Source organism: Vicugna pacos, chromosome 20 (assembly GCF_048564905.1).
Source record: "Vicugna pacos chromosome 20, VicPac4, whole genome shotgun sequence".
Lineage (NCBI taxonomy): Eukaryota > Metazoa > Chordata > Mammalia > Artiodactyla > Camelidae > Vicugna > Vicugna pacos.
Window position 1 is genome coordinate 7,457,524 of NC_133006.1, and position 21,183 is coordinate 7,478,706.

The 21,183-nt window shown below is 39.8% G+C and overlaps 2 long non-coding RNA genes across 5 annotated transcripts; both read left to right on the top strand.

Annotated features, from left to right (window-relative positions):
* Positions 1 to 745: 745 nt before the first annotated feature.
* LOC140687670 (uncharacterized) lies at positions 746 to 9,324 on the top strand. Its single transcript, XR_012062095.1, has 3 exons — positions 746 to 779; positions 6,519 to 6,645; positions 9,152 to 9,324. It is a non-coding gene; the product is annotated as an uncharacterized lncRNA (long non-coding RNA).
* Positions 9,325 to 11,031: 1,707 nt separating this feature from the next.
* Positions 11,032 to 13,459, top strand: LOC140687669 (uncharacterized). 4 transcript variants are annotated; one of them, XR_012062093.1, is made up of 4 exons: positions 11,032 to 11,135; positions 11,258 to 11,357; positions 11,439 to 11,613; positions 11,995 to 13,459. It is a non-coding gene; the product is annotated as an uncharacterized lncRNA (long non-coding RNA). The 4 variants fall into 4 exon arrangements; XR_012062094.1 differs by having other exon boundaries at positions 11,342 to 11,357; XR_012062092.1 differs by having other exon boundaries at positions 11,258 to 11,613.
* The last annotated feature ends 7,724 nt before the right edge of the window (positions 13,460 to 21,183 follow it).

Here is a 21,183-nt window from a genome sequence, read left to right on the forward strand (position 1 = left end):
TGTAAAAAGACTTATAATTGATATGCTAAGAGAAGAAAGGAAATGGATTTATTTAAAATCCTGAATTAAATCCTCAGAAGGGAGAAAAAGTAGAAGACAACATTAAGAACAAAGAACAAGTGTGGAAAGCAGAGAACAGTAAGGAGTATGATTGCTATTAATCCAACCATGTCAAACTGTAACATAAATAACCTAAAATGTGAGGGGTGGTGGTAAAATCACAAAACTCTTGCATGTGATCAAGGTTAAGTTGTTATCAGCTTAAAATAAGATGTTTAATCCTTGCTTAATCCTTTTTTTCCCATTTGCCTCAGGGTCAGAAGTAACTGCATAAGTAACAAGCCCCAATTCAGGTCCCAGCTGGAAGCAGTCCTATGATAGATTCCTACTGCTTAGCGTCATATTCATTTAAAGAACGGGATATCTCTTTCGGCCCTTCTATATCTAATTTTCTTGACATTTAAGCTCAGAGAAGGGAATCACCCTTAATTCTGATGGATCTTAAAAGGGAATTAATATTCTGATCTATACTGAGGGCCTTTTAATTACTGAATTGCCTTAAACTACATCATTTTTATTAAAAATCTGGTCCTCTGTCCCTGTCCATCTTCTCTAATTCCTGTGGCATTTTTCAAGACCAGATAAAAAGGATCTATAAACTCCTTAAAGAGGAGTACTTTGAATAAACGTTCTTCACGTGGAAAATACGTTACGATGAACGATTCTTTTCCTCTTCCGTGTTCGTGGTAGTTGGCTGCAGTAGTGAGTTAACAAGACCTGTAAGTCGATGTCGGGCTTAGAAGAGGTTCTGAGATCAGGTCGGGGTCTTTTCCGTGAGCTTCACAAAAAGACTGAAGATGGGAGGGCCAGATATTCACCGTGATCGATCACTCAGACGATCTTCCCACGTGTTTAACTCAGAGGACTAGGACTGAGGCTTGCTGGAATCTCAGCAAGAAACAAAACCTAAGGGCTTGACCAGCTCTATTGTAAAGCTGAGTGCGGACCCTGCTCACCTAGGGCTTAAGAATGCAATTGACTAGGGGGAGGGGACAGCTCAGTGGTAGAGCGCATGCTTAGCACGCACGTATGAGGTCCTGGGTTCAATCCCTGTACCTCCATTAAAAACAAAACAAAAAAACAAAACAAAACAAAAAACAACCAACTGCAGCATGGAAAGGGCTAGGGAGACAGCGGCTTAGCCAGGTCCCTTCCCCCAGGGCCTGATTTGACAACCACAGAAAAATTACTTAGGAAGCAAATGGCCTTGCTGGTCATCTGATTGATTTTTCTTGTTTTTATCCCCCTAGAAGCGACTTACATTTAAGAGGACAGGACACGGTGCCTTGGCAGAATCAAGGGTTAGCTAAGTAGGGCCAGAGCCTAGTAGGAAAATTGGTTGTGAAGTAGAAACTGAGGTTAAGAGGGAATAACAGAAATTTGGAAAATGCGGCCAGGCAGAGTAGGGGACACTGGCGGTTCCGTGAGCTGAGCGCGTCAAATCATGGTTATAGTAAAGACCTTTGCCCCAGGATCAGTTCAACACAGTCCCAGACTGCCTCCTGCCAGCCCTATCTCCCCTGCCTCACACTGGAGTGGACTGCAGGGTTGGGGATCCTACCTGGGGTCCCCGGAGGTCAGTCTAAGCCCCCGAGAGCGGCATGTTGGCTACACTGAGAAAAGATATGCTTTTCTGAGCTGACCACGTGATGCTACCTACCGTCACGGACCTAAACTTGGAGTAACTGTTTTGGTGGCATCTTCACTTTTAACTGCGGAAGAAGACGAGGTTCAAGACAAACATTTTGCCTCCGCACTTCATGCCGCCCACTGTAGCATCTCCAACTCACATCAGAATACAAGCAACCTTACTGAAATCATTTTGATTTTCTTTTATTCCTTCATAAGTACAGGTTTAAAGAGAGCAGTCTATAGACGACAGATCCAACGCAAGCCCCTGCCAAGTGCTGCGGAGCACGTTTCGCGTGGAGGCGGGCTTTCTGCATATTCGCTGCAGTAATTCTCACGTGTCTGTTTCTTACAAGATTATGCCTGTGTTGTAACTCTTTTCCCACACTGTTGGAACAAAGTCTATAAAATAAGTGATATACCGTGGCTGCTAACTTACAAGGGAAAAGTAGACATTCTTTATTGTCAAATGCAATATGAGCGAGGGAAGACGCCTGGACTCCCCTCCGCCCACGGACGCACTGAATGTGCGGCGACACACAGAACAGTCTACGAACTAGCTGAGCCACTCCTATACATAAGACAGGTGAGGGAAAAAAACCCACATCGGAACAGCCAAGAAAGGCTGAGACATTCTTGCTTTAAGCCACGCCCCCTCCTAGACACAGCGCTCTATAATTGGGAGGGACTCTCCAAATCCCAGATTCTCCCTGAAGAACAAAGTATGTGGATTCCACAATTATCACCCCCAACTTTTCAGACTGTCACCAAAGGGAAGGGTTCCCCAAACACCTAGCTTTGGCTACTGAGAAGGCTTGAGACCCCCACAAGATCATAGCAAATAAAGAGGCAGTTCCTCACGGTGAACCAGCGCCTGCCCCAGCTACGCCTCCAGGGCTCAGGGAGCAGGTGTACTGTCCTTCTCTCAGTCCTTCTGGGAAAGAGCTTCATACTTTAAAAGCTGCTGCCTGAGGGCCAGGCTTCTAACTTAGTGGGCTTTGGGGGCAGGCTAAGATCCTTCCCAGAGCCCTGGGGAGCCAAGGGCCACCTCTGCCTTCCCCCTGCAGCCTGCTCCAAGTCACCAGTATCTCTCTGGAAGGAGCTCGAACACCCAACTGCACCCTCCCTCGCCTTTAAGGCTGCTCCCTAAGGGGTGGGTCCCCAGATTGCCCCGCCCTGGTAGCCAGCAAGGCTTAATCCCCAAATCCCACAGCAAACAAAGGAGCGTACATACTGGATGCCTGACTCTCCATCCCTGAGGGCTCAGTACAGAGAGAGCGGGTAATAAACACCCATCTCCCAGTCTTCTCCCGGAAGGGGTTTATCTAGATACTTTTAAAGGTGCTGGATAAGGGCCAGGTTTCTAATTCAGCAGGCATCTGGGGGCTGCGTGCCATTGTCCCCAGTAACCAGGAAGGCAATGGCTACGTCTCCCGCCTTTCCCTGCAGCCTGCTCCAATAATAAAGCCAAGTCACCGTTATCTCCCTACAAGATGCTTGTACACACATCTAACACCCCAGCTTTGCTGGCTGCCACTTGACGGATGGGCCTCCTGCACACCTGAACACTCTCCCACACATGCCCCCATACACCTGGGGCCAGTGCAGAGGAAACGGGCAAAAAATGCCCACTTCCCAGTTTCTCCCTGAAAGGGGCTTAATTAACTACACACTTTCGCATCTGCTGCCTGAGGGTCCAGTTTCTAATCAGCCTACAATCAATATTGAAAAGTCAGTTGTGTTTCTGTATATCAACAACAAACTGTCAGAACCACTTACCATAGCATCAAAGAGAAAAAAATACTTAGAAATACATTTAATCAAGGAGGTGAAAGATTTGCACATTGATACCTATAAGGCATTCGCGAAGGAAATTAAAGAGGCGGAGCCAAGGTGGCGGAGAAAAGAGACTCACAGCTCACCCTCTCCCCCAAATACACCAAGAATTACATCTACAAACCCACTGAATTGCACAGAACACCACTGAGCTCTGGCAGAGTGTCTCTCACTTTAAAATACAGGAGGATTTTCACAAAATCCAATAAACAACAAGTTCATACTGTAGAGCACAGGAAGCTATATTTAATATCTGGTAGTACTTACAGTGAAAAAGAATATGAAAACGAATATATGCATGTTCCTATACGACTGAAGCATTGTGCTATATACCAAAATCGACACAACATTGTAAACTGGCTAGACTTCAATAAAATATATATATATATATATATATATATATATATATATATATATATATATATAAAAGAAATTAAAGAAGACACAAATAAATGGAAAGATATTTCATGTTCAAGAATTGGGAGAATTAATATTGATAAAATGGTCATACTACCAAAGCGATCTATTGATTCAACGCAATTCCTATCAAAATTCCAATGGCATTTTTTACAGAAATAGGAAAAAGAAAAAAAAAAAAAAAGAAGTCCTAACATTTGTATGGAACCACAAAAGACTCCAAATAGTCAAAGAAATCTTGAGAAAGAAGAACAAAGCTGGAGGCATCACATGTCCTAATTTCAAGCTGTATTTCAAGCTACTGTAATCTGAACAGTATGATTCTGGCATAAAAACAGACAAAGAGACCAATGGAACAGGATCAAGCCCCCAAATTAACACACAATGTATGGGTAACTAATCTTTGACAGAGGCACAAAGAACACACAATGAGAGGAAAGCCTCTGTAATAAATACCGCTGGGAAAATTGGTTGTCTACATGTAAAATAATTAACTCAAAATGAATTAAAGACATACAGGTAAGACCTGAAACTGTAAAACTTCTATAAGAAAATATAGTGGGGTAAACTCCTTGACATTCTTCTTGGTAACATTTTTTTTTTTTGGATTTTATACAAAAAGCAAAGGCAACAAAAGCAAAAATAAACAAGTGGGACCACATTAAACTAAAAAACTTTTGCACAGCAAAAGAAACCATCAACACAATGAAAAGGCAGCCTATGGAATGGAGAAAATTTTGGCAAACTGCCAATCTGATTAGGGATTAGTATCCAACATATACAAAGAACTCACAGAATTCAATAGCAAAAATACAAATAACCCAATTTTTATTGGATTATTTGGAAGCAAAAGATCTGAAGAGAGACTTTTTTTTTTCAAAGAAGACAATCAAATGGCCATCAGGCACAGAGAAAAGTGCTCAACATCACTCTTCATTGCAGAAATGCATATCAAACAATACAAATGCTGAGAAGATGTGGAAAAAATAAGGAACAAGTGTACACTGTTGGTGGGAATGTAAACTGGTACAATCACTATAGAAAACAATATGATGGTTCCTCAGGAAATTATAAATAGAATTCCTGTATAATCCTGTGATTCCACTTCGGGGTATATACCCAAAGGAAACGAAATCATCTTGACAAGATATTTATACTCTCATGTTCATAGCAGCATTATTCACAATAGCCAAGGTATATGAACAATCTAAGCATCCTTCTTCAGATGAATGGATAAAGAAAATTTGGTATATGCATGATAGAATAATATTCAACATTGAAAAGAAGGAAATCTGTCATTTGTGACAACATGGATGAAACGTGAGGGCGTTATGCTAAGTGAAACAAGTCAGAGAAAGACATGTACTGCATGGTATCACTTATATGTGGAATCTAAAAGAGTCAAATAAAAAGTCAAACTCATTGCTGCACACAGTTTCCATTTAGAGCCAAGCGATGGATGAGCTAAATCAGCAAGAGCTTTTAGGTAAAATTGAGAGATTATGGATGTGTTTATTAATTTGATGGGGGAATTCTTCCATAATATACATGTATATCAAATCATCACATTGTACACTTTATCTTACAATTATATTTGTCAACTGTACCTCAACAAAGTTGAAAAAAAAATGAGAGAAAAGAAGAAATCATGGTGTGTAATTGCTCAAGTCTGAGAGTTACTGTAGTTATTACAATTGTTTCTCAAAATTTAGTCATATGAGAACCATCTGGAGATCTCTCACTTTTGAGCCATACCACAGTTACAGAATTGCAGACTTACTAAATTTAGAAAATTAACTTCAGTGAGATAGTTTCCCTGATTGATTCTTAGAGACCTAATTATGAATATCAAATATGAACTCTGCAGAGAAAGGAACTAGATAAATTATTTTAAATGGTGTATGACCACTTTAGTCCATATTTCTAAGAAATTATTATCTCTGCCTTTGGAAATTGAATTGCTGTTTGTAAAAATGAATGTGAAAATGCCCAGTGAGTAAAACGTTTTCAGTGTCTTTTTAGCAATGGAATATTGGCTTGGTTTTCTTGTGTTTGGTTGCTATGTGTACACTTTCATCTATGTCATTAAAATATGATAACTCTGTCTCTTCATATTCTTTAATTTACTGGAGAAACTGTGTGGCAAATTACACAACTATTAGAAGATGCATAACTTTTAAAGAGATGGATATGTTCATTCGATCTACTAAAATATATTTTAACTGGTTATGCATTACAGAAAAAAGTATTCAAACAAATGACATGCAGATTATCACTAGTACTGTGACATTTGTTTATTTTGTATGAATCTCATTTGGGAGTTTTACACGACCACTCAAAAAGAATGTGTTTTTTTTTTTTCATCATTAACTGAATTCAGACCGATAATTTTAAAGAAAATAAAACTGAACATTACTTCTACTGTATACAGTACAGGGCTGGTCTTCTTTGTTCTTTTCTATTTCAAACTCTGTTTTAACAAAGCATCGGGAAGGAAATGAGATATAAGGCTATCTTGAATTTATAAAATAATTTTCTTCTCCGGAACTCAAAATTACTTGCATTTATTCCTGCAGGATGCCTGTCAGGCTGCCAGTTTCACTGTGTTATCTTATGCACTGAGATGGTACTGACAGAATGTACATCAGCTCCTCTTGCCTTCTCACCAAAGGAGCCGAGCAGAACCGAGTGGATCTCTATGAGGTGAGTCGGATTTAGTTTTAGACACAGTGAACCTCGTACACTACGTATGGGATTGTGTTTGTCGGAACCCTGTCAAAGTAGACACCATCGAAGGATAAACATTCTGGGAAGTTACTTCTGAATTCTACGTGTTTGGTACTCTCTTGGGTAAAGGGTTCAACCAGTGGCTGGACCACTTTAGCGCCACACGTCACTCAGTGAGCACATTTCACTCTCATCAAACACAGCTCCCACCTATTTTTATTGTCTTATTGTTTTCACCTGTCAAGGACCCCGACTGTGAAGATTTTGGCACCAATGTAAATATCCAAAGAGTGAGACATCAAATCTAGTCCCTGCCTTTCACAGATCTGTTTAAAACAAAAATGATGTCGATCGATAAACATTCAATCAGCTAACACTGAAATCCTCCTGCAAGCCAGAAACCACTGCAGCATAATTTCATTTGACGCTCAGTACAAGCCATAGAATAGATTCTTAAAACTTAGATATTGAGAGATCACATAATTTGCCCATGGCCACAGCCAGTAAAATGCTTTCCACAGGCAAGTTCAACATTGCCCATTTCTGACTCATTTCTGACCAAGGCAAGGAATACATGGGCAACAAACACAAACACATCACTAGCAATGGACAGAGTGAGGAAAAAAAATATTTATGGTGGAAAAATGAAAGAATTTGAGGGGGAGGGTACAGCTTAGTGGTAGAGTGCATGCCTAGCATGCATGAGGTCCTGGGTTCAATCCCCAGTACCTCCACCAGGTAAATAAATAAATAAATAAACTTAATTATTCCCCACCCCCCCAAAAAAAAAGAATTTGCAATGGAGTAGACACAATGTCTATGCATCAGAGAAGCCGTCTTGGGTTGGGCACCACTCCATGCTAAACAGGGACCTCACCCTTGGACTCAGGCTTGATTCCATTTTTGTGATACCTGAAGCATATTCAATTTTGGGACCTCCCCCCTTAAGGAAAAGATTGTATAAGTATGAATAAATATAAGGAATAAAAGTACATATTTATTATGGATAAGAAATCTTAACAAATCCTTAAAAGTTAAACCACCAAGCATCAGAAAATACAGAAAAAATAATGTGTCAGTATTGCTAATTGATAACCCAATACAGCTGTCAAACACTTCATTTCCTGTGCATATTCTTTGACTGCCTCTTCCCAGGACAACGATTTTATAATATTATTTGCTAAAAAGAGAACAGGAGAGTAATATTCAAGTGCTACCCTGGCATAGTTGATGGGAAGTCGGGTGTGTTTTTACAAATGATTGATTCAGAAGTGTCCCTCTGTGCTCCATTTCTTTACTGATGACGCTATGTCTGCTCGGAAGGTGCTTCTTGCCTGGAGGCAAGTCAACAGAGAACTACGGTGGCAGCTGCTGGTCCAGTTCGGCCACATCCTCCCTGTGCCAGCCCTCACCAGGCTATTGGTGTGTAGGGTCTGATGTAGCCATGAAGCCTGGTCATGGTAACATCTGAGCAAGGGGCAATGGAGCAGACTCTAAATCAATTCCTTTGTCTTTAAGTCAAGGATGAGGTCCAGATGCATGATGAGGTCCACCAGGCAGAGATCTAACTATTAGGGGTAAAGCTGGCAGCCTGTTGGTCTGTCCTCAGCTCCAGGAACACCATCATGGTACAGAGGGTGGTACCCAAGCTGGGCAGGATGCCATGCTCCCAGCACCTCTCCACATCCACTATGGAAAGAGCTCCAAGCCATGATTCATCAGCTTCTTGATAAAGCTACCTGTGACTGTAATTCTTTGCATATTTATAGAGAAGTAGGAATTGGCAGGTAACACCCTACAGTTTTTGCAACCATGGAAGTTTCCTAACCAGGGGAATAGATTGTTAGAAAACAAGAAAATCCAGGTGAGTCTGAATACAGCATTACCTTTATCCTAGATTCTCCTGTTGAACCAGCTCAGCTCTGCTGGCCAACCTTCTACTAGGTTATCAAAGCTTAAGAGAGAGAGCTAACAGGGACATTTAGGAATTAAAAATGAATCCCTCTTTAATGCTATAGTAGAGAATGGAATTTAGATCTTGATAGACCATGTCTGGCTCTCCCATTTACTGTCTATAAAAATGCGAGTGATACACACTGTTGAGTAGAGATTTAATGAGATATTGTATGTGCAAATGCCAGGGCCCTGCTTGGCCTATGTATTTTTTATCGAGACCAATATTTTCCACCCTTGGAATGAGTTTTATTGCTGTAAACTTGGCAGGCAGGGCTCCCGGTTGAGCACAGGAAACTCAAATATGCATCGCCAGAGCTGACATCCATCTCTGTCTGCTTTGTCTGACACCTCATTTTCGGGTGTAGCGTGTAGATCCCCACTGGATTTGCATCCTTGCTGTAACTCTCTGTTCACCTGACTAATTCTGAATGAGGAAACTTGGTATTGGTGACTCAGTGATATGAACATTTCTTGTTGTGTATGACCCCTGCTACTTTGTTCAACCTACTAAATTGGATTTCCTCAGCGTTGCTCCTGGCCTGCCTGAAACCTGGAATTACCCAAGTCCTGTAACACCAAGGGGCTGCTACCCAGCTAAGCAATTTGACTTCAGCTGGTACATTTGTGGCCTCCCTCCTGCTGGCTCCCGCTGCCAAGTTCTCAGCAAGTTGGAGGGCCTAGTGCAATCTCTAAAGCTACTTCCCAAACAGGTACACAAATCTATTCTGAATAACAACAGGGTTGAACAATATATATTAACTCCCTGAATGTCTATACAAACCACACGTACTTGAAAAAAAAATTGTAAAGGCCAAAATAGTGCTAAGAATTTTGCCTTCATTATCTGTTTCATTCTTCATCAGAACTCCACAAGGGAGCTAATAAAATTGTTTCCATTTTATAGATCAAGATTTGGCAAACTATGGCCCAAGAGTCTGGCCTGTCATCTGTTTTTGTGTGGCCCATGAACTAAGAATGGCTTTAAAATGTTTAAGTGTTTGAGACATAATAAGGAAGAATATTTTCTGACATGTGAAAATTATGTGAAATTTACATTGCATACTCATAAATGAAGTTTCATTGGAACAGAGCCCCATCCATTTTGCTTTATAAGTCAGAACCGAGTAGTTGCCACCTTGACCCCATGGCCAACAACGCCTAAATATTTACTATCTGACCCTTTATAGAAAAATGTTGTTGACCCCATTTACAGGGGTTAGAAGCTAAAGATCAGAGAATTCAGTAACTTACCCAAGTTTACCCTAAAAGCAAGTAGTGAAACTAAAATAAAATCTAAGTCTGATTGATCCAAGAGATCATGTCTTAACAACTCTACTCTGTTGTTATAATTTTGGGTGTTATAGAATTCAGAGAATCTCAGGCACAGGAAGGAAATCACATTTTTTTAAATTAGATTTTTTGGTGGGGGGGTAGGTAATTAAGTTTATTTATTTATTTATTTTCAGAGGATGTCCAGGGGTTTGAACCCAGGACCTTGTGCACACTAAGCATGTGCTCTACCAATTGAGCTATACCCTCCCCTCGGAAATCACATTTTAATGACTCTTCAGGCATCTTTTCTATCTCGACCGTTGCAGGGAGGTTTGGCAGAAGGTGACTGCTACCACTTCTGCGAAATGGTGTGCTGCTGAATTTAGCAGGAGCGTGTTTTGCTTTGCTGACATCTGCATGGTGCAGTGACGTTCTGATTCTATTTCGAGTGGAATGTTTGCCAGTCCCCATGTTATAAACACGTCTACTTCGAATCTAACTTCAAAAGCACAGCACATATGCTAGGTTTTTGGAATTGGATGAAAGGTATGGGACCATGCCCAAGAAATAATTACAAATGATTACTCAAAATTATACATTCAGTTAATTGCCAGTAAAGTGGGGGAAAAAAAGATCCCTTCCTGGTTTCAGAAGGGAGAAAGAGTGGCAAAAGATTCAATCCATTAAATAAATGGGGAAAAAAATTACCTCATCAGAATGATTATCTCAGGGCAACATTTTAATATTCAATATTCATTTTGAGATCAGCTTTGAAATACCTATATAATACTATTTTATTTGCACTTTAACAACAGTTAAGTTTTAGATATAATGATTTAAGATAATTGCACAGTCTTGTCTTTTTTTTCACCATTCACCATAGTGGTTCATAATACTACTTTTCAAGGATGCTGTTTCGTATATGTTAGAGGGTACAAGGAGGGGCACGAGGGATTAAGGGACACTGTTCTTAAATCTTTGCAGAGATGCTTCGACTCTGCCTCACCATAGACTGGGGCGCAGAGGCAAAACGCTCATTAGTATTGTGACGATACACTGACTTATGAATGAACTCATTCATAATCAGGGTCACATGCTACGATCATGGTCAGTGGTATTAGGATCTTTGGACTGAAACACTTAATCTGCATTTATGTCATGGCTGCCCATTCTGGAAGATTTCATCCTCCAATTATGTTGGATTTCAGGAGATCTATTTTTGTGACTTGGCTGTAGAGGTAAATGACACATCTTGGAAGAGCACTGCTTTTAATAGGCTAGTGTTTACTTTCAGTGGGGAAGTAAGAAAGACAAGGGTTTTTTTGTTGCTTTTTTGTTTTGTTTTTTTGTTTTTCCCTAGGTGAGAAGAAAAGACCTATGTATTAGAAAATTATAAAGGGCAGAGTAACTCACTAAAAATTAAAGCTGTGCGTCCTATTTCCAGTTTCATTTGCAAGGAGGTAAGAAGTTGCCACGCCATCCTAATAACAGGTGAAAAGCTGTACAGACCGAAAAATCACAAACTCTCTTGAATCTGTAAGACAGAGGAAGACACTGGGGAAACCCCTCCCCACAAGACTGGAGCGGCACCGGAAGGTGAACACCGGAAGTCCCGCCTTCCTGGAGCAGAGATCACCATGGAAACCAGGGCCGGAGTAGGAAAACCTGGACTGGAATTGCAGGATTGTTGGAGCCTCAGTGTGAAGGCCTGTGAGGGTTAGAAACCCCAGGGGGACCCAGGCACCAGGCTGGGGTTGGGGGAGGGGGGATGGTGGGGCCATAGTATGGGGAGATTTGCTCTCGGGACAAATGAGGTCCCCAGAGTCTAACCTGCTAGGGTATTATCAGAGCCTAAAAAAACCTGGGTCAGAGATTCACCCAAATTCGGACCACTCTAGCCATCCTGTCTCACTTTAGGGGGGTAAAAACTGAGAAATACTTGTGAAGTTCACTGTCCAGAGGCATAGGCTCACTGAAACCCTCAAAGCTGATCTCAGGACTGTAGAACGCCCCCCCCCCAACACACACACCTTAACCCCACATGGCTAAAGGTCTATTTACCCCAGTTCCTTTTCCCCAATACCCCATGTCTCCTAGGAAGAAAAAAATTGCCAGGCGTACGAAAAGGCAAAAAACACAGTGTGAAAAAATTGAGCAAGCGTCATACCAGACGTGGCGGGGACCTTGAAACCATCAGCCTGAGCCTTTAAAGCTACCGTGATTAATATGCAGAGGGCTCTAAGGGATCAACCGTCCCAGCATTCAAGAACAGATGGGCGATGTAAACAGGGGGATGGAAATCTTAAAAAAGGAATCAAGTAGAAATGCTGGAGATAAAAAAAAAGCACTGTAACAGAAGGAGGAATGTCTCTGACGGACTTATTAGCAGGCCGGACACAGCTGAGGAAGGGATCGCTGACCTAGAGGATCTCGCGATAGACTCCTAGAAAACCGAAAAGGAAAGAAAATTAGGACTATAAAAACTGAAACAGGATACCCAAGGACTGTGGGACAAATACAGAAGGTATAGCATATGCATAGTGAAAATCTCGGAAGTAGAATAATGGGAGACAGGAACAGAAAAACTATCTGAACCCATGAAGACTGAACATTTGGCAAAATTCAAGTCAGAAACCCAACCCGAGATTCAGGCAGCTCAGAAAAACCCCAAGCAGGAGCAATATCAATAAAGCTACACCTCAGCATACGATCTTCAAATTAGAGAAAATCAAAGTTGAAGGAAAAACATTCTGAAAAAAACGCCAGGAAAAAAAAAAAAACAACAAAACGTTATCTATAGAAGAACAAAAATAAAGTTACATCCAATTTGTCCCCAGAAACTATACAAACAAGAATAGAGCAGAGTGAAATGAAGTGTTGGGAGGATGAACCCCTGTTTTAAGACGGACCAGACTTCAAAGTAAGGAGAGTTACTGGGGATAAAGGAGGGGCATTACACCATGTTCAAGAAGTCAGTTTTCTAAGAAAACAGCAATGCTTAGTGTGTATGAACCTAACAAAGAATCAAACTACATGAGGCAAAAACTGATAGAACCACAAGCAAAACAGGTGAATCCACTATTGTAATTTGAGACTTCAAAACTTCTCCATCAGAAACAGACAGATTCAGCAGGCAGAAAATCATTAAGGACAGAGGTGAGCTGGACACCACCACTGATTAACTGGATAGAATTGACACGTCTAGATGACTTCCCAACAACAGAACGCACAATTTGTAGCAAGTTCACATGGAACATTCACCAAGGTAGACCAGAGTCTGGGCCGTGAAACACACTTTAACAAATGTAAAATAAGAGAAATTACACAACGTCTGCTCTCAGGCTACAATGGAACTGAACTAGAACTCAATGACAGACAGATAACTGGGAAATCCCTAAATAGTTCAGGATTACACAATACGCTTCTAAATAACACATGAGTCAGAGAAGAGATCCTAAGAGAAATTTTAAAATAAACTAAAAATGAAAACAGAACTTTTCAAAATTTGTGGGATGCAGCAAACACAGTGCTTAGAGTAAAATTTATAACATTATTCCTTTTAGTATTTTGTCTACATGCCTCTTGTTGCTTTTTTTTTTTTTTTAATCATTGCTGTGTATTTACTTGGGTCATTCTGCTGGTTCCATGCATTGTAAACTCTTTGAAGTCAGATACTGAATCTTAAAAAGGTATTTTCATTTCCTGCTAGAGAGGATTAGTGAAAAATTATCAGCTTGAATTGAATAATACATTCACTTGTGAAAATGTACATTAGAAGGAAAAATGTGTGCGTTTGTTTGACAGGCACACAGAGGCTCTTATGTGCCACGTGGTTTCTTGTGTTAAACCAGTGGAAACCTGCCCATGTTCATGTATAACTGAAAAATTGTGCTCTACACTGGAAAGTGATGCAACATCGTAAACTGACTATAACCCAATAAAATAAATAAATAAATAAATAAAAATAAAAATAAATAAAACCAAAAAAAAACCCCCCAAACCCATCCACTTTTGATGTCTGATTTGCTTTTATCACTTGCAAAGACAAAGATGAGATACACATGAAGTGGAGAGGAGAACGTATTTTCTCTAGGAGAGGGTAGCTACAGAGAAGGGGTTCTTCAGGGAGAAGTAAGGTTAGATTTGAAAAGAACTCACATTTCCAAGGCAAGGAAGGTCTGAGATGCAGTGCTAGGAGCATTGGAGAGAGTGCCCAATCCGAACAGGGTTTTCTATATTATCTTCCTTCCAGGTACACCCACGGCATCCAAGCACATTCCCCTCCATCTTCCCTGTCTCTAATACTCACTAAACATTTCGGATAGGCAGAGCACTGTTCTAGAAATCATAATATTTTGTATTCACAGTGCCTCAAATTAATTTTGCTGAAGCGGTTAGATGACTCTCTGTTCAAATTAATGGTACTAAATCTGGCCTGAGCAGATTTTGTGGTTAAAACACTAATGGCCATGCAATGCATTTAGAATCACGATCAATTCATCTAATGAAAGATGAGCCAGTTCTAAAACGTAGTTTTTTTTTTCTTTTCTTTTACAGGCTTTGAAAGCTAATTGTTTCAGTTCAAATCTGATTCTACCATTTACTAGCTTCTTGTCCTTTGAGATCATTTGGAAAGTTCTGTAAGCTTCGGTTTCATCACTGGGTAAATACAGAGGATAGCAGAATTTAGCTACTAAAATTTCTGTGAGGATCAGTTGAAATAATGCATTTAAGACCTCTACATATTATAAGTACTCAATATATACTAGTTATTAATACTATTATAATCAGTGTGGATCTGTTGTGCAGCTGTCCCTATCTTGGACCTCTTGACCGCTGGGGCAGACATTTCTGAACAGATAATTAATGACGATAAAATATGAAATAACTGGACTTTATTTTTTATAAGTGAGTAATTGCCCATTCAGGATGAGTCTACCAAGCTCATGAATCTTTGATATCCTCTCTCCATTCTTAACAAAGCACAGAATCACCACTTTTGGGGTGTTTCCCTTTCTTTGTTTAGGTTTTGTTTATTATTAATTTATTTTTAATGGAGATACTGAGGACTGAACCCAGGACTCTGTGCCTGCTAGGCATGCGCTCTACCCTGAGCTATACCCTCCCCCCAAGTGATTTTCATTTTTATTTTAATTTTTTACCTCGTTCAAAATAGCAAGATGTAGTCAGGTATATCTCATCATTCATCAGTTATTTAAATTTAATCTGAATAGACTATATCAACCAATGGTATGTTGTAAAACTCTGATTCTAACGTGTTAAGTCTTATAATGGTGTCAACACAATTACTCAATATCCGTTCACTGTTATTATATGACATTGAGTCAAGAAGTGAGGAGTGGGCTAGTTTAATTGGCTAAAATAGTTCATTCTATCACTATTTTTGAAAATGAGATTTTTGTGAAGAGTACCTTATTGGTTTCCACTCAAATTTATTAAAATTATCATTGATGTTTGCAGTTTCAAAAAAAAAATTTCAGAATTCACATTTGATGACCAGGCTATTTGACGATGTCTTTCGTTCTGTAAGGCAGCCAGATCGAGATGAGGACAGTCAGAGAACTCCAGAGCAAGAGCAGATGAGCTCCCTTGTCACTGAATAGAGTAAAACAGAAAAAACAAAACAAAACATTTTCAATTGGCAAATTAAGTTACGTTTTGATGATCTATAAATAATATGGATTATATAATTTCCAATCCAATGTCAAACATTAGTCATCAAAAATAACATACATTAGCACAAAGGTAAATAACATTTGCCCCAATATGGAAAAGTCATGTAAATATGACCCTTCTCGTCTGAATAGATACAAATATAAATGTCTCTCAGAGCTGAGTAAGCAAACCTACTTATTTGGCTTGGGTGGGTAGTAGCTAACTTGGCACAAGTTGAAGAGGGAACATTTTTAGTGGAAAATTATTGAAGTCTGAAGATGGAGGAAGCATGATTTTTCTCTCACATAAAGTCGTTTATCAAATATAGGTAGGTCCCAGGAAGTGTGTGTATATGTGTGTGTGTGTGTGTGTGTGTGTGTGTGTGTGAAGGTTTTACAGATGGCAATGAGGTGAAGGAGGCAAATCATTCCTAAAGAAACAAGTTTTAATGTTTTCTTTCTGTAGAATATATGAAACACTGTGATTTCAGTATTAAATTCTGGTAATGGAAACTTTCCTGAAATTATTGAGGCTTAAGAATTTTCACAAAGCACTGAGAAATTTAGCATTCAGTGGCTCTCATATTGTGATCCCTAGGCTAGCAGCACGGACATCATCTGGGGACTTAGAAACACATGTTTTTAGACCCCATTTCCTACCTACTGACTCAGAAACTCTAGCAGTAAGAGCCAGAAATCTATGGTTTCATGAGCTCTCCAAGAGATTTAGAGGCACATTAAAGTTTGAGGACCTCTGGGCTCAGTCAGTTCCTCACAAAAGTAAAAAACCTGACATATGTGCCAAGAGGGCCGAGAGCAAACACATAAATCATTGATTTAAGTAGAATGTTGGCCATCAATGCCTTCTCTGGATACTTTCAGGTCCTGTCTACTTATGTGATGCTTTTGACTAAATTAGAGAACAGTTTATACGTGGCCATACCCGCTCCAAGTTCTCTCCTTAACAAACTCAAGTCAGCCTAGTCAGGGATATTCAGATCACTCCAGATCAACCCTTTGAGGGTCAGTGTCATGGCGCTCACTGCCAATCTGACTCACCATGTTGGCCGATTCTGCTTTCTCTAGTCATCAAACCAAGCCTCTACTTCCAGGAAGCAGTGAACCACATATACTCCTCTTCTCCTCTTTCCACCTCTTACCACTGCAGATAGGATGTCCACCCAAGGATGTGCTTCTGACCACCCTCCTTTTTAGCTGCTCTGCAAGGGTGGTTTGATTAGTCACAAGATCAGTAAGAGAGGAAGCCATTAAATGGGCCACTTTTCACCAGCATGCAAAAATCTGTGTATTTGTATGAGGATGAAATATGGCGGGGCAGGAAAGAGGGGAGGGGGGACCAAGAGAAGCAGGAGTGTTGTACGAGGCATCCAACATCCCCCCAGGTGTAAGCATGAGCACTGCATCTCAGCCAAGCCCTGGATGTGGTACAGAGTGGTTGCCAACATCTCACATGCTGCCTTATTGAAGAACGTATGTATGTTCCTACACGTCTGAAGCACTGTGCTGCACACCAGAAACTGACACAACATTGTAAACTGACTGTACTTCAGTAAAAATATTATTTTAAAAAACCCGAGAAGGCACAAGGAATAAAATATAGAATCCAAACAGTAAAACTGCACTCCGCCTCATTTCTCAGATCCAGTCATCACACTCCTCTTTGGTTTTCTGAACCCAGATTTTTGCTGGCTGCCCACCAAAGACCTCCAGTTTTAAAAGAACTTAGTTGCTTTAATAAGTCCCAACATTGACTGGAATTTCTTCCTGAAACTGTCAGCAGTCAGTCCCCGTAGCCAGCGGTAACTGTCTACACCGACGACTCCCAGGCAAATCAGCACTCTACACACTTCCCACACCAACCTTTGGGGACCTCTTCATAGTCCTCATTAGCGCTGTGGAATGGTGAGCTCTGTTTTGGACTGTGTCTTGTGGCCTCTTGTTCCACCTCCAATATACTCATCTTTCCGGCTGGAGTAGCTGGACTCTCCCCATGTCTCATTAGAAGTGATTCTAGCTTCTAGCTCTAGGTCTCAGATCTTTCTTTACAATTCCGCTGTCATCACTCAGTCCAGGTCTGGTCCTATTTTGAAATATAATAATGTTACTTGGCAAGTCATATCCGGAGAGATGAGATCCTTTGTGAAAAGACTTCACTGTTGAGTCTGCGTTTCCATCATGTGCGATCACCCGGATAAAGAGAAATTCAAGAGAGGGCATGCTTAGGGAGTTATCAAAAGCTTCCCTGGTCGTTACATTCAGCCCAAGACAGTTTTACGGTTGTGAGAAATCTGGGTGTGTGTTAGACACATTTACAGCCTCGTCATAAATGTGGAAGTGTGTAAGCTACACAGCCAGCATCTTGGATTTAAAGCAGAGGTTTTCAAGAAAGTTCTCTGGAAAAGTCTCACTATTTAAAACACATAATAAATAGCAAAATAAATGTATTTTCAGTAGAGTAGCTTCATTTATTTTGTGGTGACTAGTGGAAAAAAATAAGGCTAAAATCACAGCGTTTTTACTCTTTTTTTCCTCTCTCTCTTCTCTCTCTCTTCTCTTCTTTCTATCTCTCCCTGGACACTCTGACTCAGAGTAATTATCCACTTCAATTATCCACTTCAATTATCCACTTCGATGCAGATTATTTTCTCATCTGTCTCACTCTTCTCCCCTGAGCCCCAGACACACACCATTAATGGCTGCCTATAACCTGGTGCCTCCCGGACATCTGAACCATAACACAACGCAAATGACTCATCACTCTTTGCCCCCCACCCCCAACATACAAACACACCCCAAGCCTGCCCCTTCTTCTAGACACCTGATCTCAAGCAAGGAGTCTCTGCAGCCTTCCAAGCTTAAAAACCGGAAATTATCAAAACTCATCCCTCTAATAAAAATCATGTATTTGGTTATCACTTTTTTATTCCAATTCCAAAATATTTATCCATTTTGTTTCCTCTTATTCATCCCCCAATATCACTGCATTACTTCATCACCCATTAAAATGTTCTTAGACGGCTGCAGTAGCTTCTAAGTTGGACTCTCCATCTCTGTTTCCTCCTAATGCATTTTTAGTATCGCTTCCTGTGATTAGCTTTTACAAAAAAAAAACAAACAAACTTGTAAAGGTCATTCCAAACTTAAGAGCCTTCAAAGATATTCTCACTGCTTCCAAGATAAACTGTAGACTTTAGCTTGGCACATAGGGTTTCTTATCATTTGGCTCGAAAGCTTCTTTTCTGACATCCACTGCTCCTTATTTTCACCCTCATAAACACTGAGATCAAACCACACAAATCTCTCCATTGTTTTAGAAAAAATACCAGACCTTTTATCCATTTCTTTCTCTGTACCTGCTTCTTCTCTGCCTAAAGTAGATTCTCCACTCTCCCTCACTGGCATCAGTCTCTCCACTGTGGCTTCTCACATAGGATATTAATTGCTTATTTGCGACTCTTTGCTCACTAAATTGTGCTCCTGGGGGGAAGGGATGATGTGTGCACCATAGGTATCTAGCAAATAACAGACATTTAATTTCAGTGAATAAACACATAAATGGTCCAAGGCAACAGGCACTGTAATTACATTGATATATGAGGGTCTCGGTGGTAGGAAAAGGATGACAAGTCCGTGAGTAGTAAATTGTTCAGGACGTGCACCTTTGGAGAAGGATGAAAAATCTGGAAAGATATCACTTTCTCTTCTTTTTTATTTGCAAAATGAAGGAAAACTTGATTCTACATTTAAAGCAACCCAGAGAATGTCACTTTAGAAGGGAAAGGGAGTGGGAAGGGATAAATTAGGAGTCCTGGATTTGCAAATACAAACTACTGTATATAAAATAGATAAAAAACAAGGTCCTACTGTATAGTACAGGGAACTGTATTCAACATCTTGTGATGGCCTATTATCAAAAGGAATATATATACATATATGCATCACTATGTACAACAAAATAAAAATTAACACATTGTAAGTTAACTATATTCAATAAAAAATAAAAATTACAAGAAAAGAAATGATGTTATAGATTTCCCACATCTAATACTGAGCCAGTCCGCGTACGTTAGGGATAGCCCTTCTGAGTGAAATGCACATGGTGATCATGAATGACACAAAGAAACACATTTGGGATCGTTGATGATATTAAGGAGTAATTGACAATAACATTGTTGTTACTTTAGAAGTAAATCCTTACATTTTAGTGATACGTAATGAGGACACAGACGTGATATCTGATATTGCTCCAAAATAATATGAAATGGCGAAAGTCAAGGTTTATCCGTGGGTTGATGGATGTTCAGGACAAGTGGTGAATGATGAGCATTCATTAAAATATCCGCCCAGGTGTGTATATGTTTGCAATTCTCTCAAAAAGTCAAAACAATTTTTTTCCATCATGACCAATGCCTCCACACGTGCAAACAGTTAAAGTGATATCAGACCTACTTTAACTGATCAAATGAATGTACGAAGTAATGAACACCTGAGTACCACTAAGTTTTTTTTGATATTAACAAGCCATATAAAAATAAAAAAAGTGACAATATAACATTTGGGAGTACATTTAAGAACCAAAAGGATTCACAAAGATGAATGTATAAACTTAACACATTGTGTTATAGTTTCTAGCCTTCTGTAATTGTTCTTAAGTGTTTACATAATTTCCACAAATGGGTCTATAATCCTTGAGGCTTGTACTCCATCATGTGGAAGACAGTATTTGATGTATGCTAGGTAACTTAATATTATGCATTAGTTAATAATACATAAAAATTAATTAATATTATATGCATATTGAATTAAAACCCCAACTCATCTTATCTCTTTAATTACTTTGACTTAGGGAGATATGAAGACAAATAATTTCTAGGTGTAGAGAAGAAAAATGATTTGTCAAGTAATTGAAAAAATAATGGTTTTTGTGACTACACGCTGCTTAACATTGTGGGAAGAAAAACTAGTATGAATTTGGGTGAATCAACATGGAGCCCAGTGTAGAAAAATGTGTAACTAATCTAAAATCCGTAATTCAGAGTGTGTAAGACTCAAGCCCCATCACCACACTGTAAACATGGGTTTTGCCGTAAAATTGAGGTACTTTGTTATCGTGGTAGATGGTCTGCCAGGATCCCAAACATTCTTAGGATTCCCTGATCTGAAATAAAGATAACTTACAACCAACTTACCAGTTTCATCAAACATTGAGATCTTACAATTTCTTAAACCATTGCATTTAGGATTCTAATAAGAGTAAATGATAATCTCTCATTTTGTCTGTTCCAACAGTTGTCACTCTGTGCATGTCAAAGAGAGGCAGTGCTGGACCATGTGAAGACAAGATGGAGCTGGGAGCAGCCCCCGCAGATGGCCTGCTCTGCCTCCAAGTCACTCTGTTCTAGCCAGTCTCTGACCTCTGTTTTTATATTTCTCAGAGCTCACACAAAATCATTGTAAGCTAGATGACATTTAAAAGTGTATTTGACCTTCACGTATTTTAAGTTTTAATTCCCAGCATTTGGAAATCAACCTCTTTGTCAAACTTTGGGTTCACTGGAGAGAACTACTAAGAATTTGAAAGTTATTACTG